Source organism: Micropterus dolomieu, linkage group LG03 (assembly GCF_021292245.1).
Source record: "Micropterus dolomieu isolate WLL.071019.BEF.003 ecotype Adirondacks linkage group LG03, ASM2129224v1, whole genome shotgun sequence".
NCBI classification, from domain to species: domain Eukaryota; kingdom Metazoa; phylum Chordata; class Actinopteri; order Centrarchiformes; family Centrarchidae; genus Micropterus; species Micropterus dolomieu.
In genome coordinates, this window is record NC_060152.1 from 18,488,229 (window position 1) to 18,507,152 (window position 18,924).

Genomic DNA, 18,924 nt, shown 5'->3' on the forward strand with positions numbered 1-18,924 from the left:
AAAATTCTATTGATTACTTTTAAAGCTCTTCATGGCCTCTCGCCTTGTTATATTTCTGAACTTTTAGTCCCATACGCACCAGCACGCACCTTGAGATCCTCGGGCAGAGGTCTGTTGTCTGTTCCAGAGTCTCGACTGAAAACTAAAGGGGACAGAGCGTTTGCTGTCAGGTCCCCGAGTCTCTGGAACAGCCTGCCCGAGGAAATCAGGTCGGCTGAGTCAGTGAACTCTTTTAAGTCCCTTCTTCAAACATACTTTTATAGGAGAGCCTTTCCCGATCTTATTTGACTTTATTTTATCCCTTTTATTTTATTGTATTTTACTAATTTTATATTTATCTTAAACGTGTATTTTAGTCTTTTCAATGTTTTCATGCTTTTATCTTGTATTGTTTTTGTATTATTGTCTCTTGGGTATTATTGTCTTTACACTTGTTAAAGCACTTTGTAACTTGTTTTGGAAAAGTGCTCTACAAATAAAGATTATTATTATTATTATTATTCTCATGACATAGTCCTGAGTGCTGCTAATGTGCAGACAGTTATCAGACCTTTAAACACCAATAAGGACTATGAAAAAGAAAACAAGAGACACTGTATTGTGATGGACAACGGATAGAACTGAAATTGTTACACTGGTCTTAAGATAAAAGTCTGAGTTGTGTCATTGTACAAAAGTATAAGAGCAAAGGAGACTTATGCTGAGTACTACAGTCTATTGTACAACTCTACAATAAGCCTACCCTCCATCCATGGATAGTGAGAGAGTGGGCATCAATTTGGTCTTTGGAGACTGCCTCATTACGCCAATTGCCAGCAGAGACAGGAGAACTAATAGGCCTCTGTAATATAAGTCCTGATATAAGCTACTTCATCGTTCATGTGGTTTGACATACCCCTACTCCCTTCATTTCCTGTTGCCTATCTCTAGACTCCATTCATTAGCATGGGGCAGTCCAATTCATTAACTGTGGCTGCCTGCCTTGTTCAGAGATGGTGATGTGCAGCCACTTTCACTCTGCGGTATCACTTTCTCTTTCCCTCTTTCTCTAGCTTTCTTTCGCTCACTGGCCAATCAGTTATTGTGCCCTTCACTTGGTCACATGCGTCTTCACGGAGACCCAAAAAAGAGACCATGCAAATCCCAAGGATGTGTGTCATGCACATACACCCACAGCCACGCACGTATACACACATCAAGCAAAGCTACTGCCACTCCCGTGTACAAGAATTTGAGATCTTGAGTGAAATCAGTCTGCAATAATCTGTCACAAATCGGACACAGCTGATGGAGCTGTGATATATGTGAGCACTGTGTACCTGTGAATGCTATAACTCATTACCCTTTATCACTGCCAGCACAGGCTTCATTCTTCTCTCTCTCTCTCTCAGCCAATCTCCCTTTCTGTCACTCCGTCTTTGTCATCTTCTTAACAATTGTGCTGTTGCTTTTTTGTAATTTTCAGTGGAACATTCTTTACAGAAATGACATGAATGTTTCTATAAATTGCTTTTATGGAAAATTAAATGGCAAAGCTAACAGTATGATTCTTTAGATTCCACTTTACGATTCTTTTGACTGTATTAATGGTTACTAAATTCTTCTTTGATGCTTTACAAATTAACAATACTATATAAATCTACAGAGTATATATATATATATATATTCATTAATATTACACTGGAATTAGGAGTCCTTCCTCACCTACAATGTTGATGTTATGGATGTGTTGTCTTGTTGCTTTTTATTATCCTTGTCCTACAGTGGTGTCACATAGGGTGTGAAACAATTTCCCACCTGTCAGTCAAGAAGTCAATGCATGAAATTACTCTTATTATGAAACAAGCTCCTTGCACACAATTTAATGTACAGCAAACTGAGTTAAGTGCAGCTTCCCAGAAATATTGATGCTTTTACAGCCTTTGGAAGAAGACAAAGACAACTGAATTTAATTGACTGGTTGACGAAGAAACCTCCCACAAGGGGCAGCTGCAGATTCCATTAACTTCTATTCCTCTGCTCCTTCTCTCCCTCCCTCTATTCTTTATTTTTGTTATGGACACTTTAAAATTTAGAGTTATTTACTCTGTGCAATGATATGTTATTTGCAAATGAAAGGGGTAAATGAAAATGATGTGTTGTCAAGAAGTCGCCTATGTGAACATGAAGCTTTAATGTCAAGGTTCTCATAGGTCTCAATCCCTGAAAATGGACTATACCAAAACAAACAGAGGGGAGAAATTGAAGCTAACATACTATAAATAATACTGAGCTATATGGCTCCAAATCCTGGAGACATCCAAAGAGTAAACAGGCAGGAGTGTGGACAAAGAAAATGTGATAGAGGAGAAAGAAATAGGATAGAGGCGCTTAACAGCGAGATAAATGAAATCACCCAGCCAGCTAGCTTTAGGAAATAAAGTTGTGCATATCCCTCCAGGGGAGAAAACAGCAGAAATGGGTGACACATGAGTTTAGCAATTGTGTAAAAACACTGCAAAGGGCTGGCATATATACCTCGGCTTTCACATGAAAAACAAAACAGGCCCCAAAAAATAAGCCAGGTAACAGCAGCCAATAAAACACAACTTGACTAACATTCTGTGGAGAAAAAAGTGTCAGGTTGAGAAACTGATGAAATTGAATGAAATGCACCAGCGCTAATCTTGAGAGTGCCAGGCTTCTCAGTCACCTCAGCACCCCGGTGCCCTCTGAGAGCACCAGAATCCAAATAGAGTCTGCTGGTATTTGTCCCTCTAACAACCGCTCATCCATTATCCTTTCCATGTGCTCCTGGTTGGCACAGAAAAGACAGTTGCTTCATTCTCAACAGATTATCCTGAGCAGAGAGTGTCTCGCACCTCTGCTTATCAGAGCTACCAACACATCAGAGGACCAGGGACAGGCAGAAAAGACGGGTAAGACATATTGCCCAGAGAATGCACATTGATAACATCCACCACAAATAGTATAAGACATCACCACTTTCCCCTTTAGAGGTGTAGTACAGTTGGGGTATCGCCTCCTGCTCATTCCTTGGGCTATAGTTGGATTTAATGCTGGTTGTTTATCAGAGGAAAGAGCTCTATGCTCCAGCACACCACACTGATATTCCAATAAAACAATGACTATTCGGTGCTTAGTGCTAACCTTAATTTGAGGGTATTTACATCAGATAAACGCCATAGAAATTGTAGCCTTTTTCATACATAATTCCCCAATTTTAGAGAGAAACCAATTTGGAAATCCTCTATACTCCATGACTTATTGCAGTATGTGACCAATAGACATCAGTAGACACCTCCTTGGTGATTCTGTGTCAGGCCTGTATAGCAGTCATTTTTACTTCTTGCTTGTTTCTGGGACTTCTTTGACCCCAGTCTGGTCCTTGAAAAATTGAAAAACATGCTTAGTTGAACTGAGCTCAAGTGAATCACTTCATCAGTCAAGAACATTCCCCAGTTTGGCAATAATAAACTCTTCAGATCCCTTGTTTCTACATTTAGGATAACTGGCATACTATAGAGGGTATGTACATGATGTCACAGAACGCAGTTACGCTGCGGTGTTAGCTTGAATCAGCTAAAACACAAACAACACCTCTAAAATGGGACTGGAGAGCTGGACCACTGGTTCTTTGGTAAGCAGCTAGGATCACTGTCGAGTCTGACTGCCTTTAATTTGAGCAAATAATCACTTGTTTTACTCTCAGTTTGCTAAACGCAGCCATGGTAACAGATGTTTTGCCACTCAGTCTAGGGTGTTCTGGAAGGGGAAGTGACATCAACGCATACCCTCTATACTAAACTGTATAATACTATATACAGGGCTATTCACTGGCCCAATATAGATGTGAATGCCCTTAAACTTCAGCTCTTAGGGTGGCCCAGCGGGTTAGGGCGCTGGCTGTGTAATCGCGACATTCCTTCATCAAGAACAGCTGGTAACCTTTGTTGCGTGGCATTTAACATTTGTCTCTGCCCTCATTACCTGTCAACTCTCTAATAAATGAAAATGTTAACTAAAAATACTTAAACAAGACTACAAGTCTACAGCCATGCTGGCAGCTCTGTGAGGCTGTACACACGCAAAGCTAGAGCTACAGTTAGCAGGTATAATGTTTACTAGAGCTTGACCGACATGGGATTTTTAAGTCCGATACCAATATTTGCGATCCAATCTGATAGCCGATATTATCAGCTGATTTTTTTTTTTCTCCCCTTATTTTAAGAAACGTATGACATAAACAAACATTATTCCTAAAATGTTGTTATGTTGAGACCACACCAAGATCAAGATTTTGTAAAGAGTCAAATAAAACTACAGAAAACCTTTTGCAAATATCTGAATATAGAGCACTACTACTAATGAACATTAAAGTAAATAATGTATGTATTGTGGGGACCAGGAAAACAAACTATAAAAATTACCCATATACTACTACTGCTGCTATTACTACTACGAATAATACCATATATAATATTTAATGTCATGCTATAATAATAATGATAAATGTAGCTGCAAGCGGTGATTCACGGGTTCATACCTTTTTTCCCCAATATTGCCATCAAAATTATTTCACAAATACGGTTCAACATCGTTATAAAAACACATCCTGCAAGTTTTGTAACAACTGGACAACCATTTTCTGATCTATAGCTTGATTTGTATTGTGAGGTGCTGATGTAGACATATCCTGCAAGTTGTGTGTTGATTGGACAAACAATATGCATTTTGTAGCCTGTTTCGCGTTTTATACCCTTGCAGTTTGTTTGCATTTATAGCGCCCGCGGGTGTTCGATTTGAATGAAACTTTCAGGGAATGTTTCATTTACTTATGTGGACATATCCTGAGAGATTTGTGATGATTGGAAAATGAATATGGGATTTATAGTGTAATGCTAAGCACCTGTCATGCGCTTGTAGCACCCCCTAGTGACATATGTACATCAAACTGTCCAGATATATCCGAGGCACCTATCTGAACATATCCTGTGACTTTTGTGATGATCGGCCCTACGGTTGCTGATTTGTGGTCATTCATGTCCAGAACCACGCCCATTTCAAAGTTCATTGGTCCATATCTTGAAAAGTAATTGAGATATCGACATGCTTTATACAACTTTTAATAGGCTTGATCCAATGATGATTCACTGAAAATTTGGTGGCAATCGGAGCTACGGTCTAGGAGGAGATGTCAACGCGGTATGAACCCTAATTAGGGCTCTCCTACATAGGCAAATGATTATATATATATATATATATATATATATATATAAATAAATATAATCTCTTTTGTCATGCAATAGTTATTACCTTACATATTATCTGCCACAATGACTACTTTCTAAAACATTACATAGACATTACATAGATGCAAATACTTCTTCCCAGTATAAGAACTGTTTCTAAATGAACCACTACATAATATAGTACAAACTCTAGGAGTTACACTCCCCACACATTAATTCACAGAGCAATGTAGATCAGCGTACTCTCCCATTAAGGTACTTTTACAGGAATTAATAAATAAACTATTCAACATGTCACAAAGAGAATATTAATGGACTCAAAGAAGGGTTTGATCCAAACTCAAAAAGAATTCAGTTATTGTACCTTTAATTTCTAACTAGATACTCTCTCACCCTAGACTTGCTCTTACATTTCAAAGCAACTTAAATCACAAAACCAACTGTAAACAAAATATATGTCAAGCGTTCAGGGCTCCACCTTTTAACTAGGGCTATGAAAAATACACAGTCACGTTTACAATGTACTCAGTCTCCGCAGAGGTATAAACAGGCTGTAACTCGCGGTGTGAAAACCACCGCGTACCGCCGCGAGCGACTACTTTTTATTTTCCTTCACATTTAACGCTCGTAGGGCAACATTAAAATCCCCTGACAGATCACAAAACACTCATGCTAGGATCATTTCAGCTGTTAAGAAATTAAATGCGGTTTTCACAGTGTACTAATCTGAGAACACACGTATAGTGATCAGGTGAATGAAGACACAAACCATGCGTTACTCTTCCCAAACTTCCTTTAACCGGAGGGCGGAAACTCCCGCATAAAAGGAAGTCCTGGCACAGCAGCAGCTGACATATTGGTTCCGTGTTCTCGTCCCCCGATCAACTAAGGGTTTGTTCTATAACCAATATAAATATAACCCCTTTGGTCTTCTGCATTACCGCTGGTATTTTACCTCTAATAACTGCAAAGATAATAATAATAAAAAAAAAGAGATTCCAGGTTTCCAATGACAATCATAAACAGTGGTGGTCATGACTATAATGCAAATGTTCACACATTTAAGTGTACCACATAAACAAACACTACAGTTTAATCGCTCATTAACGTTCTCGCCTCTCCACTGATAGACACGGCATTGGCTTTGTGGCTAATTTAGCAACGGACAGCGTTAGCTGCTGTAAGTTATGTTAAATAATATTTAGAAGTAATGAACTAGGGATAAATCAGAGGACCATTCACTAGAAGTGCCGCACCGTTTCAGAATAAATCTACAATCACGTCTGTCAGCGTAACTCACCTACTGTAACATGAAACATCTTGCTGTGACCTGTGAGAGTGCAGTGAAAAACAGGAGAAGTGATAAGGGCTGTGTTTACTATTATTTAAGTCAAACTATATCCAACTCTCTGTTTCTCTTTTTTAATAGTCATATCGGCTGTTATAAACGCAGATGCAGATATATCTGCAATAAAACGGTCCGGCTCTAATGTTTACCACATTAACCATCTTATTTAGCTTGTTAGCATGCTAATATTTGCTAATTAGCACAAGACAAAGTACAGCTGTGATTAATGGGAATTTCATGGTTTTGCAGATATTTACTGATTCAAATACTGAGCAAAATAAACTGTTGACCTGTTTTTTTTCACCTGATGATGGCACTAAATGGAAAGTCAAGGGATCACAAAGCATTTACAGTTCACAGTCAGGGGCACATAGAAAACATTGGCAATCCATCCAACAGTTGTTGACATTTCATTCTTGACATCTCATCCACCAACGGTGAAACAATAGTTGCAGATAGATCAGTGATCAGTGTAGAGTGGGAATAGTTCAAATGTAATGCAAATGAATGTGTATTCAAAGTAAAATGGTGTGGGCGCGCGTTGACTCTACTCAAAGATTTATAGTAGCACTCCCATTTCCATTCACTTTCAGTGTTTCCCTTTTTTTTTTAAACAGCAGGGGGGTTTGTTGTACCTGGGTGGTTAGTCTCTAATTTGCTAATGTTAAGTACTAACTTACCAATAATCAAAACCATTCATGCACAATGAGTTATGAGCAAAAGGCACCCCATAAACTAAATTGCCATCCAAACCTGATCTCTGCTTATCTTTTTATTGTCTTCTGTCTTATGGCTTTAGCTGCAAAACTGTTGAACTGATATTGAGGATCTTGAGGAGGAGGTTGTTGGCTAGTGCACAATCAAAGTGGGCCGACAACGCATCTCTCTCACTCCTGTTTTTGTATAACAGGCTGCTCAAGCGACCCACAGAGGAACCAGCCCACCAGTGCTCCCGACAGCCAGTCCAACTATGCTCTGCCCTGTTTGTCACAAATGCTATACTCGCGCCGTTGTTTATTTAATTGTCATGACTTCGTGAGGGATTGATGTTCTGTCACTGTGCCAGTTGCTCATTTGCAGATTTATGCGGCAATAATTTTGAAGCTGAACCTGGCCGGTGCAAATGGTATTTAACTGAAGCACTGACTTCTCAAGAGAGGAAATAAAGTTGCTGATTTTTTGCCTGAAAGCGTTTGGACATCCAAGGGCCTCTGGCTAGCCAGGGAAATTGCATCATTGTAGAAAGGTTTTAGTTACAACGTAACACTGTATTTTCTGTGTATTAGAGAACAGATTTAGACCACACGATATAACAAATTACTCAGAGCTGATGGTAAATCCATTATTAAAAGCCCTTTGTCTGGTTTGAGCGACTTTAGCAAAATCCAGTAATGACATATTAATTCACACACCTGTCATAGGTCTGCTGTACATCTGGACCTTCTGGATATTTTATGTGGTATCATATATGCAGTGACAGTTTTGCAGAAGAACCATTGTATCAAAGATTATATAAATACACAAGGAGTAATTAGACTGAATGGAAAAAAAAATAACTGGCCAATGCAGCACCATGAAAGCCTAAAGGGTTTTGACCATCCGATGATCACATATCCCAGTCTCAGGCAGGAAAGACGGATTAACATTATTATAATCCAGACAAAGAGAACAACCCATTACTTTAATGAATAATCCACAGTTAATAACATGGAAGAGCAGCTTTGGATGTGAATTATGGATAATATAAGGAGAAAACAAATTAATGTTTTTTCCGTTGTGAATGGCAGCTGTTCTCATTGCCGTTTTTAATATGCATTCGCACCCAAAAAAGATCTTAGTGGCCCTGGGGTAAATAAAAGCCACCAGCTGTAGTCTGTGTTTTATGTAAACTCTGGACAAGCTCTCTTATCACTTGAGGAGGGGATGGGGAGTATCCACAAGGGATATTAACTTTAAGTCTTGTGTTTTATCCAGCTGTTCAGATATTGATGTTGTCTGCTCAATGTACATTACTCTATATAAGCTGCATTTAGTGTAAATGCAAATTAGCCTTAAAGAATAAATAAATTATAATTCTAAGATGCTCATAGAAGGGCATAGTTTAAAATTTTAATTTGATATCAGGGATAAAAACAACAGGGAAGCAAGTCGCAAGAGGGGAATGCATGCCAGATGTGCTGTACCATAAGGAAACAGTGGTGTTGCGGGTGTTGTGCTGTTAACACATCTCTGTGATCTTACCACAAATAAACATGATCAATTTGAGATCAGTAAATGCCACAAGTTATTTGATTAAGTTAATTTTTACACAAAATTACAATAAATTTTAATATTTCCTTGTGGCTGTATTGCATCCTGGTCTATTGGGTTTAAAGTCTGGAGAGTCTGTATCTCTGGTTCATTAAGGATGCATTTCTCCCTGAAGGATTATTAAATGTCAGTGTAAAATGTTATCTGGCAAGAAGCTCTTCCTCTTTGAATCTGACTGACTGACACCAAGGACATGTTTGCTCTCAAAGATGTTAGATTAACTTTTTTGTGCAGCCAATTAACATTGTAGCTCTTCTAGAATGTCTTGGTGTGACATTACATTATCTGTGATAGGCTAGTTTTTCACAGGAATAAGAAATAATACAAGTGAAACAAAACTGGCTTAGAAAGGTGTGGTGCTTTTATTTGGTATATTGGGTGACAATTTTCTGTAGAAATAAAACATGTTACTTGGTAGAGTAAACATTTAGGCTTAGTTAGCAAATTTGTATTAATTTCCATTTCAACTCTCATTGGAGAAAACAAACACTTGTTGGTACACTGGGTTTGGCACTGTATGGCTGCGAGCCTTATGTAAAAGAATAGGATCAGAAACATCTACTTTGATATTGTAGGTTCAAATAGTAGCCTCTGTCTGAGGTCATCACCCTCACTCCACTCCTTCTTTTCATTGGTGTGGAGGAGAGTGAGTGAAATGACAATGTTACATAATAGTCTTTTTGTTCAAAATGTGAGACCATTTATGGCACCTTTTGAGACATGTTTTTGAGAAGTTTGTGTGAACTTGACGTGTAATTTTTTTCATCAGTTACAATGAACCAACCTTGTGTAATACACACCAACTATATTTCTATACTCTATGTCTTTGAGTATATGTAGTCTATGTCTGTAGTATATTGTAGTCATTAATTCTTACAGACAGGGACCTCAGCAATTAATTTTGCTACCTGAAAAAATATTTGAAATTAGATTCATTCAAGAGATGTACAAACAACCAGCATGGTGTCTAATGCAACTGCATTACACTTCGATGTTGCTTCCATTTTTCGTTTCACTACTTCTTTACCTGTTCCAACTGGATTTGCCTCAGTACTTTTAACCTCAATTTATTAAAAAAAACACTCCTGTAAAAGCCAAGTCATTCCCTCAGGACTAGAGGAAATACTAGTGTACTACTCATTTCCCCCTGCCTGACTAACATACTCACTATGTCATCTCCAGCACTGTGAATCACTTGTTCTTATTTATCATAATCAGCCACTCAAATAGTCAACAACAGATATTACGTTTCCACCACAAAGTGAAGAATCTGATCTTACTCATCATTTCTTGTCATTCTTGTTTTTGTTAGCATCGTATCAGTATCATCTGAAGTCCGAATGCATTTCAGTTATCACGCTCTCCATTCTGCCTGTTCCCACTCTGATCATTAATAATCATCCATTTTTCTCTTTGTGCTGCATGGTGTTCTCCCTCCCTACTCTCGGTCTCACCCCTCCCTCCTCCCCGGTGCTTGTTTCCATGTGCAGGAGGGAATCCCAACTCTTACCTCGCTGCAGTGGATGAGGTCAGGCATTACGTAACAGGGAGCGAACGAGCCAGACAACTAGCAATCACCTCGGTTAGCATGCAGTCAAGCAATAAGGCAGGCAGGAAGAGGCAGAGGCCACATCCAATATTTATGAAGCCTCTGCAGCATAACCTCTTCCCCTGCCCTGCTACAGTACAGTAGACAGCACTTTGTAAATGACTATGTGGAACACATTTTGCCTCCAGTCCTCAATTCCTTCATCATTCACTCCTGCATCGCCTCCTGCACCATGTAACGAGGGGGAACATACATTCCATTATACGTACAGGGCTTCAAGAAACAAAATAGCCTGAGGGAACATTAATGAGAACTCAGATCATCGCCAGTCTAGCCAGAAAATGTGTGTCGACAGATGTGACAGAGGATATGTTCAGAATATCTGATAAAATGAGTCACATAATGAAGTGTGTGTCATAATGGTTTGATATTACATTGAATATGGATCACTGGTAAACAGAAAGACTAAAACAGAATGTGTAAAAAGATGTAGTCTATGATGTCTGTACCTGTCAAAACAACAACAGTAGCTTTAATATCCCGCTAAATTGACTGACACAAGCCTAGGTCCGGGAATGAATCAATATTCCCTTATCGTATTGGTGGGATGCTGTGATTTACTGATCGGATAATGGGGAAAGAAATTACTTTGCCGAGAAAACATAACAGTTTGTAAAGGCTATTTCCTCTTCCATACGTGCACACCAATAACACCCCCACAAAAATAAATGGCTGTGACATTATAAATGTGATGGGAGAGTCTAGTGAGTAAATGAAGCATAAAGACAAGGTACAAGACCTGTGTGAGCCAGAGGAAACACAAGAGGGAATGAAAGAATACATATATTATGAAATTAACAGAACAGAAAACAGGGGAACATATACTCTATTTGATTATAAGATGGCTGTTTGCAATAATTGAAAGTTTTGTAAAGGGAGCATGGATGTACAAGGTTACTATGCAGTCTGCAGAGCTACAGAAAATTTTGTATCTGTGCCATCTTATTGACTATACAGGTACAGCATGTTTCCATCCAAATGTTGAACAAATGTGAATCCTCAAACCAATTCACATTAAAATGCAAATAAGCATTTTGTTCCATATACAGACATTATAGGGAAGGACAAGACAGTGTTTATATTTTCATTTGTGTAAGGCAGCTGTTCTTTTTACAGGTATTTTTTTTATTTTGCCCTGAAAAATTACATAGAGCTAAGTAAATATTCTCAGAAGGGTGTAAAAAAGCTCCATTACTTCTAAGCCATGTAGTGTTTTTGTGATGCATTTAAACTGCTGGAAATAATACACAAATATGTGTAAATACCATTTTCAGACAATTTTGTTCCTTTAGTCTTTAGTCTGTTGTTAGTCATAAAAATCCCTAATGAAATTCAGAAAATTGTAATGATGAAGAATTACACTTTATACAGTGTACAACTTTACCTCTGGACTGTCAACAGCAACAAAAGCCCGACCGATAAATCGGCGTGCTGATATTATTGGCCAATATACGCGAATAGCAAATAAATGACAATTAAAAAAAGAAATGGAGAGACAACTCCTTCAGTCACGTTATAAGCGTTGTCGTTATATAGTTTTCAACTCCCCTGTTGGCAACACATGTTTGGAATGCCACAAATCCACCACAAAACACAGTGCATTTCTGAAAAGAAAAAAGAAAGAATATTGGCTGATATATCGGAATATGGGATTTTAAAATCTTCAAATATCCAAATCGGTATCGGTCTGAAAAAAACCATATCGGTCGGACTCTAATCGCAACTAGCCCAAACTAGATTGGACACAGTCCAACTCGGTCCAATCAGTTGTGATGCCTGGATTATCAGTACAAATCAGACAGACAATTATAATGTGTGTCAGTCTTTACACACTAAGCTGCGAGCTTCCTTTCAGATCTCTCGCCCTTTCTCATCTCTCTCTCTCCCCCTCTATCACACAACTCCACACTGTCTCTCCTCCTCTTTCACACCCTTGCAAATCCCTTGCTCAGTTTCTGTCATGGCTCTCTGTCCTGCTGTCTCCTGGTCTTATCTACTGTGCACAATCACTATCTCTCTCTCCCTCCGGCTGGAGCTTTCTTGCTTTACACTTGTGTGTCATATCTTTAGTCTCTATCTTTGTGTGATTGTTGTCTCTCTGCTTCACACAAGTAGCGTAATGTTGTGAAAACTGCTTTGATCCAGTACACCTTACCCTTCCTCTTTCTGATAATTTGGTGGTGATTCTCCTCGTCAATATTAGGACTTGTGGCTAGGATGAAAAATGTACATGCTTGGAGATCTGTGGCTTCAATCCCCATTAACAGCTCAGCCTCTGAGCTCAAATGAACCAGGATGTCGATATCTTGGCCAACTGTCTATCCGCTTTTCAAGTGCAGCTGGAGCCAGCAACCTAGGGAGACTTATAAAACTGCTAGGCATAAATATATCAGTATTCAATGAAAATTCACAAAATTGCAACACTTGGTTGATACTATCATAATAAAAAACTGTCATTGGCAATAATTACTATGAAAAATCATCTCATGTCAGGGGAACAAGCAATTAAATTTTTTATGGCAAATCATTACTTCTGTCTCCTGTGCTTTGCAGCAAGACTATAATTTACATCAGGATGATTTCAGCACATAGGTGCTACCTTGTTTCTTGTAAAAAGAAAGTGTCGAATGAAACAAAAAAAGCAAATTCTATGTTTGTAGTAGGGTCGAAGAATTATTCCAAATCACAATATGGCCTATTGCAATTTTCAAATCGCAGGAGGTGCATTTGTTAAAGGCGAAATGTATGTCCAAATACCATTTTAAATTAAATATTGTGGTTCTGCAGATATGTTCAGTGTTGGGCAGTAACGCATTACTTGTAACTATTGATTTTCTATAATTTTTTTTGATTTGATTGAGGAGCTATATTGAGGAGCATATATTCGTGCAGCACCCCCTCACTCGCTCCCTCTTTCTCTCTCTCTCTCTCTCGTGAACACCGGGGCACAAACCTGTCCAAAGTTAGAACCCCTGTCCCGCTTTCATTCTGTGGGAAACACTGGAAAGTAATATAGTAACGTAACAAGTAACGTAACTAGTTACTTTTATCACTCAGTAATAAGTAATAATATAACTTTTTTAAGGAGTAATAAGTTACTAATAATATATTACAATTTCTGAGTAACTTGCCCAACACTGGATATGTCTTGGCCTACACATCATATTCTACAGATTTAAGAAAACATCTTTGTTTAGTACAGATCCTTGCAAAAATCAGTTTGATTTTTTCAAAAACGTTCAGCCCTAATTTGTAGTCTTCTAGTGTTACAGAATTCAGAGTTTACTAAAAAAATATTCATTCTTTATTATTAAAAAAATTATTATTTGTGTTTGTTAGAAAGCAAAACAAAACTGCAGTACCACTACAGGGATCAGATCCCAGGTCTCTGCAAAGGTGGGTAAGAACTTAGTCGCTGTGTCACCTGTGCGGCTCATGAATGGGTTTCCTCCTGAGTTCATGATTTCACCTTAATGGCTTCATCCTCAGCACTAAAAGCTACCCTAATAATACAGCGTGAAAAGAGAGAGAGCGCGAGTCATTTCAATTACAGTTCTTATGCAAGATATTGACAGAGAAGATGTGTTTGGTGAATTATTAGATCTTGTGTTAGCATAATGCCATCGAGTGTTTACACTGGGAAACAGAGAGTTTAGCTTGTTTCACAAAGAGGCAGTACGGTCTGCCAGTCTCACTGGGTGAGCTGGCAAGAAGAAGGCTTCTCTGCCACCCACAGTTAATCAGTAACACATATGTACGTTTGTGCACAAAGATTTGCAAATACATGCCCACACTGAAATAAAAGACCGTCCAGCATCGTCAGATGAAGACATGAGTCTACAGGGCACATCCAAAAAGCACAAGCACACACAAAACCAATGCATTTAATATATATAGTAAAACATACATCATAAACTCCATATTATGTTTTAAGCTATAACCATATCATGTCTTTTTAAAGTAGCAGATCCAGCTTATTTTTTAAGTGGTGACATAACATTCGTCTCTCGGGTTAGATCTGATTTGGTTATTCTGCTGTGTAAAGTTGATAATGTTTCTTTTATTACCCTCTCTTCATGTGTGAAAGAAAACAATTCAATGGCAGAAATTCTGCTGCATTACATGCTATGGGTTTAAATTTTAAGCATATTGCAATTCTGGCTACACCCCAATCAGTAAACTAAGTAGCATGTTTTGCCATTGGCAGCTTTTGGAAAAACCTCTGATATCACTGACTGAAGTGTGATCAGATATTACTGTCCTATATGAATGGTAGTTGGGGATTTTTTATGACTTTGGTCTGCTTAAACACAATCACTCTCTCTCTCCCTCCGGCTGGAGCTTTCTTGTGCTTTATACTTGTGTGTCATATCTTTAGTCTCTATCTTTGAGTGATTGTTGTCTCTCTGCTTCACACAAGTAGTGTAATGTTGTGAAAACTGCTTTGACCTTACCCTTCCTCTTTCTGATAATTTGATGTCGATTCTCCTCGTCAATATTGGGACTTTTGGCTAGGACGAATAATGTACATGCTTGGAGATCTGTGGCTTCAGTCCCCATTAACAGCTCAGCCTCTGAGCTCAAATGAACCAGGATGTCGATATCTTGGCCAACTGTCTATCCGCTTTTCAAGTGGAGCTGGAGCCAGCAGCCTAGGGAGACTTATAAAATTGCTAGGCATAAGGTATTAGTATTCAATGAAAATTCACAAAATCGCTAAACTTGGTTGACACTATCATAATTGGCAATTATTATGAAAAATCATCTCATGTCAGGGGAACAAACAATTCAGTTTTGTACGGCATATCACTACCACTGTTTACTGTGCTTTGCAGCAGGATTATAATTTACATCAGGATGATTTTAGCACATAGGTGCTAACTTGTTTCTTGTAAAAAGAAAGTGTCGAATGAAACAAAAAAGCAAATTCTATGTTTGTAGTAGGGTCACAGGAGTGCATTTGTTAAAGGCGAAATGTATGTCCAAATACCATTTCAAATTAAATGTTGTGGTGCTGCAGATATGTCTTGGCCTACACATCATATTCTACAGACTTAAGAAAACATCTTTGTTTGGTACAGATCCTCGCAAAAAAAAAAAATCACACCATTTTTTAAATATGTTTTTCAATGAAAATGAGAATATTTATGTAAAAATGATTCTTTCTAATATCGCACATTTTTCAAAATCATTCATCCCTAATTTGTAGTCTTCTAGAGTTACAGAATTCAGGGTTTACTAAAAGATATTCATTCTTTATTATAAAAAAATGACACACCCAGTTGTGTTTGTTAGAAGGCAAAACAAAACTGCAGTACCCCTACAGGGATCAGATCCCAGGTCTCTGCAAAGGTGGGTGAGAACTTAGTCGCTGTGTCACCTGTGCGCCTCATGAATGGGTTTCCTCCTGAGTTCATGATTTTACCATATTGGCTTCATCCTCAGCACTAAAAGCTATCCTAATAATACAGTGTGAAAAGAGAGAGAGCGAGTCATTTAAGTTACTGTTCTTATGCAGGATATTGACAGAGAACATGTGTTTGGTGAATTATTTAATCCTGTGTTAGCATAATGCCATCGAGTGTTTACACTGGGAAACAGAGAATTTAGCTTGTTTTAAAAAGAGGCAGTAAACCCTCACTTTTCTTGCCAGTGGTTTAGACATTAATGGCTGTGTGATGTGTTATTTTAGGGGACAGCGAGTTATAACAGTTATACAAGCTGTAAATTCGCTACTTTACATTGTAGCAAAGTGTAATTTCTTCAGGGTTGTCACATGAAAAGATATAATCAATTTTACATAATTTACAAAAATGTGAGGGGTGTACTCACTTTTGTGAGCTACTGTATATTACCACACATAAACTGGTATTTATACTAGAGAATGTGTGGTGAGAATGTGCGCACAGGTTGGGTGATCTACAAAATTTCTACATAGAAACACCTGGATGGATGACGACAACGGGGGCGCGTGCGTGAGCGGGGCGGGATAGCGGTCATCGTATGTGCATGGGTTCACTCGCACAGACTTCACTCTGTTAAAAACTTGGTAGCCTGTAACGTTAAAAGTCGTGGTGGATATATATATAAGAACGGACCAGGTAAAGCAATCACGATGCCTGTTCAACGTTGTGATGTCTGTCAGTCATTGCCAGATGCATTGAAATAATAAGGTGGAGATGAAATTTAAGGTGTGGAATCTAAAAAGTTGCTTGCCAATGTCATTGAGTTATTTTTTACAAATTAAAAGGCACATTTATGGACTTGATTTTGAATGAATTATTTTATGGAGTGATACACCCCCCCCTTCTTTTTATTTATATTCAATTCAACCCTATTATGATGTTTTCCACACTTGCAAAGCGCTTTGTAAAGTCTGTTTCAATATGAGAGTTATAAATTAATCACTGACGTTTCATAATGTTGATTACAATATATGTGATGAATTAGTGGTGTGGGCGCTACAAATAGCCACAACTGTGCATACTGGTCGCACAAAATGACAGACGCTATGGCCTAGCCAATGCTACACAGTCAATAAAATTGCTTAACTGTTCTTTTCATTGACTGGTCTCTATAGTGGTGGAGCAGGCAGATGTATTGATACATATAACCAGGTGATCGGGGGCGTTTCTACATCCAATTATGGCAAACTGTGGGAATGGAAATCATGCTTGTGAGCCCAGTTCCACAATAACTGACATTTATAAAACAGAATTAGGCCTATGCATGGCTTTATAAATCTGACAAATAGACACACAAACACAAATTAATTTCCTTATGTAATTTATATGTAGCTTTGGCAATATTGCTGCTATACATTCATGGCAACAGAGCTCATTTGAATTTGAATTTCAGAACACATATGATTTCGGTTTGTGCTTACACACAATTTTTGTCTTGAATCTACAGACATTTGTCCCCCAGTGAAATGGCAAAATATTAATTGCTACAATGCTAAAAATAGCCCAAGCTCACTGTAAATAAAACACAACATTTGGCGCAGCCATTTTGTGGTCTGCGGATGTGTTGTGCGATGTCATTTTCAGTAGGTCTGTTTGACATGAGATGTAGAAGATACTTTTATTGTCACATACACATACATGTTGCAAAATTCATTCTGTGCATTTAACACATCCCTCAATGGATACTAAATCTCATAAATTGTTGACGATACAATTGCAAAGAAAGCTACAGAGTTTGCAACAGACATTCCTCACTCGGTCCCTCAGGAGCTGTACCATCATACTCAATGGCAGTACAATTATTGCACTTCCAAAACAGGGTGTTAATCGATCTGCTCTGAGCATTTTCTGACATTTTGAGTGTTCTCGTTCAGTAAGGACTAAAATCGGTTGTTGTTAGAGGGGGTTGGGGTTCCCTGAAGCTCTGATAAACAGTCTCTCAACAGGAGACGTGCCAAAGAAAGAAGGCCCTCACTGAATGGAAGGGATCCTCTCTGGCTGTGTTTACTTCAGGCTGAGGGAGAGGTGATGACAGTTTGGGTCAAAGTTAATGTATCAGTGTGGCATAGCTAGAATTTATACGTCTGCAAATGAGTGAGCCTGTGAGCAAGCAGGGCACTGGGATGTGTGGGTGTGAAATGTGGGTGCGCTTGGTTAGCGCATGTTCATTCCGAGTGCCACACTGTATTGGCACAGTGCATACTTTTCATGTGAGTACAGTACACTGCATGGTACAGTACTGGATTTGTCTCTGCAACATTTGAAAAGCAGATCTTAGGGGTCCACCATTCATGTCAGAAATAAAAGACCCTTGACATTATTCACAAAAAGAAGATGAAAAGAAGAGAAGGAGAGAAGGGGGGGTCATTCATTCTGGGCACCTCACAGGCGGGAGCCGGTTGCCATGGTTTCAGAGTAGTTGTGGATGGCGTTGCTGGGCCGATGGGAGGCAGGCAGCTGGTTGCCTAACAGCAGCAGATGGAGCAACGCAGGTTTCCAAGAACACACAGGCACTGTCCCTCGCCTACATGTGTCATATTATTCCCGTCATCATTTTCCTATCCACACAGAGTGCGCGCGCACACACATGCACACACAGATTACTAGACACCAGACTACTCCGTGGGGAGTCATGGCTGGGCTTTAGCAGGCTTTTAGCCTTTTATGTGGCAGCATCTTAATCACCAGAATACACAGAACAAAGCACCATGATGTCAGCTTTCTTTAAGTAAAGCCTTAGAAATCTGCTATTGGATTTACAACAAATAAACAATTGGATATACTCATTCTACTCCTTTTATCTTGTGCTGCACTGTAACTTATTGTACTTTTCATATCCTGTTTTAATGTTTTATTTCTTTAAAAGCCCTTCTAGGGATTGGTTTGAATTAGCAATTGCTAAAAACAGTATAATACACACATTGGCTTGCTCTTTTCAGT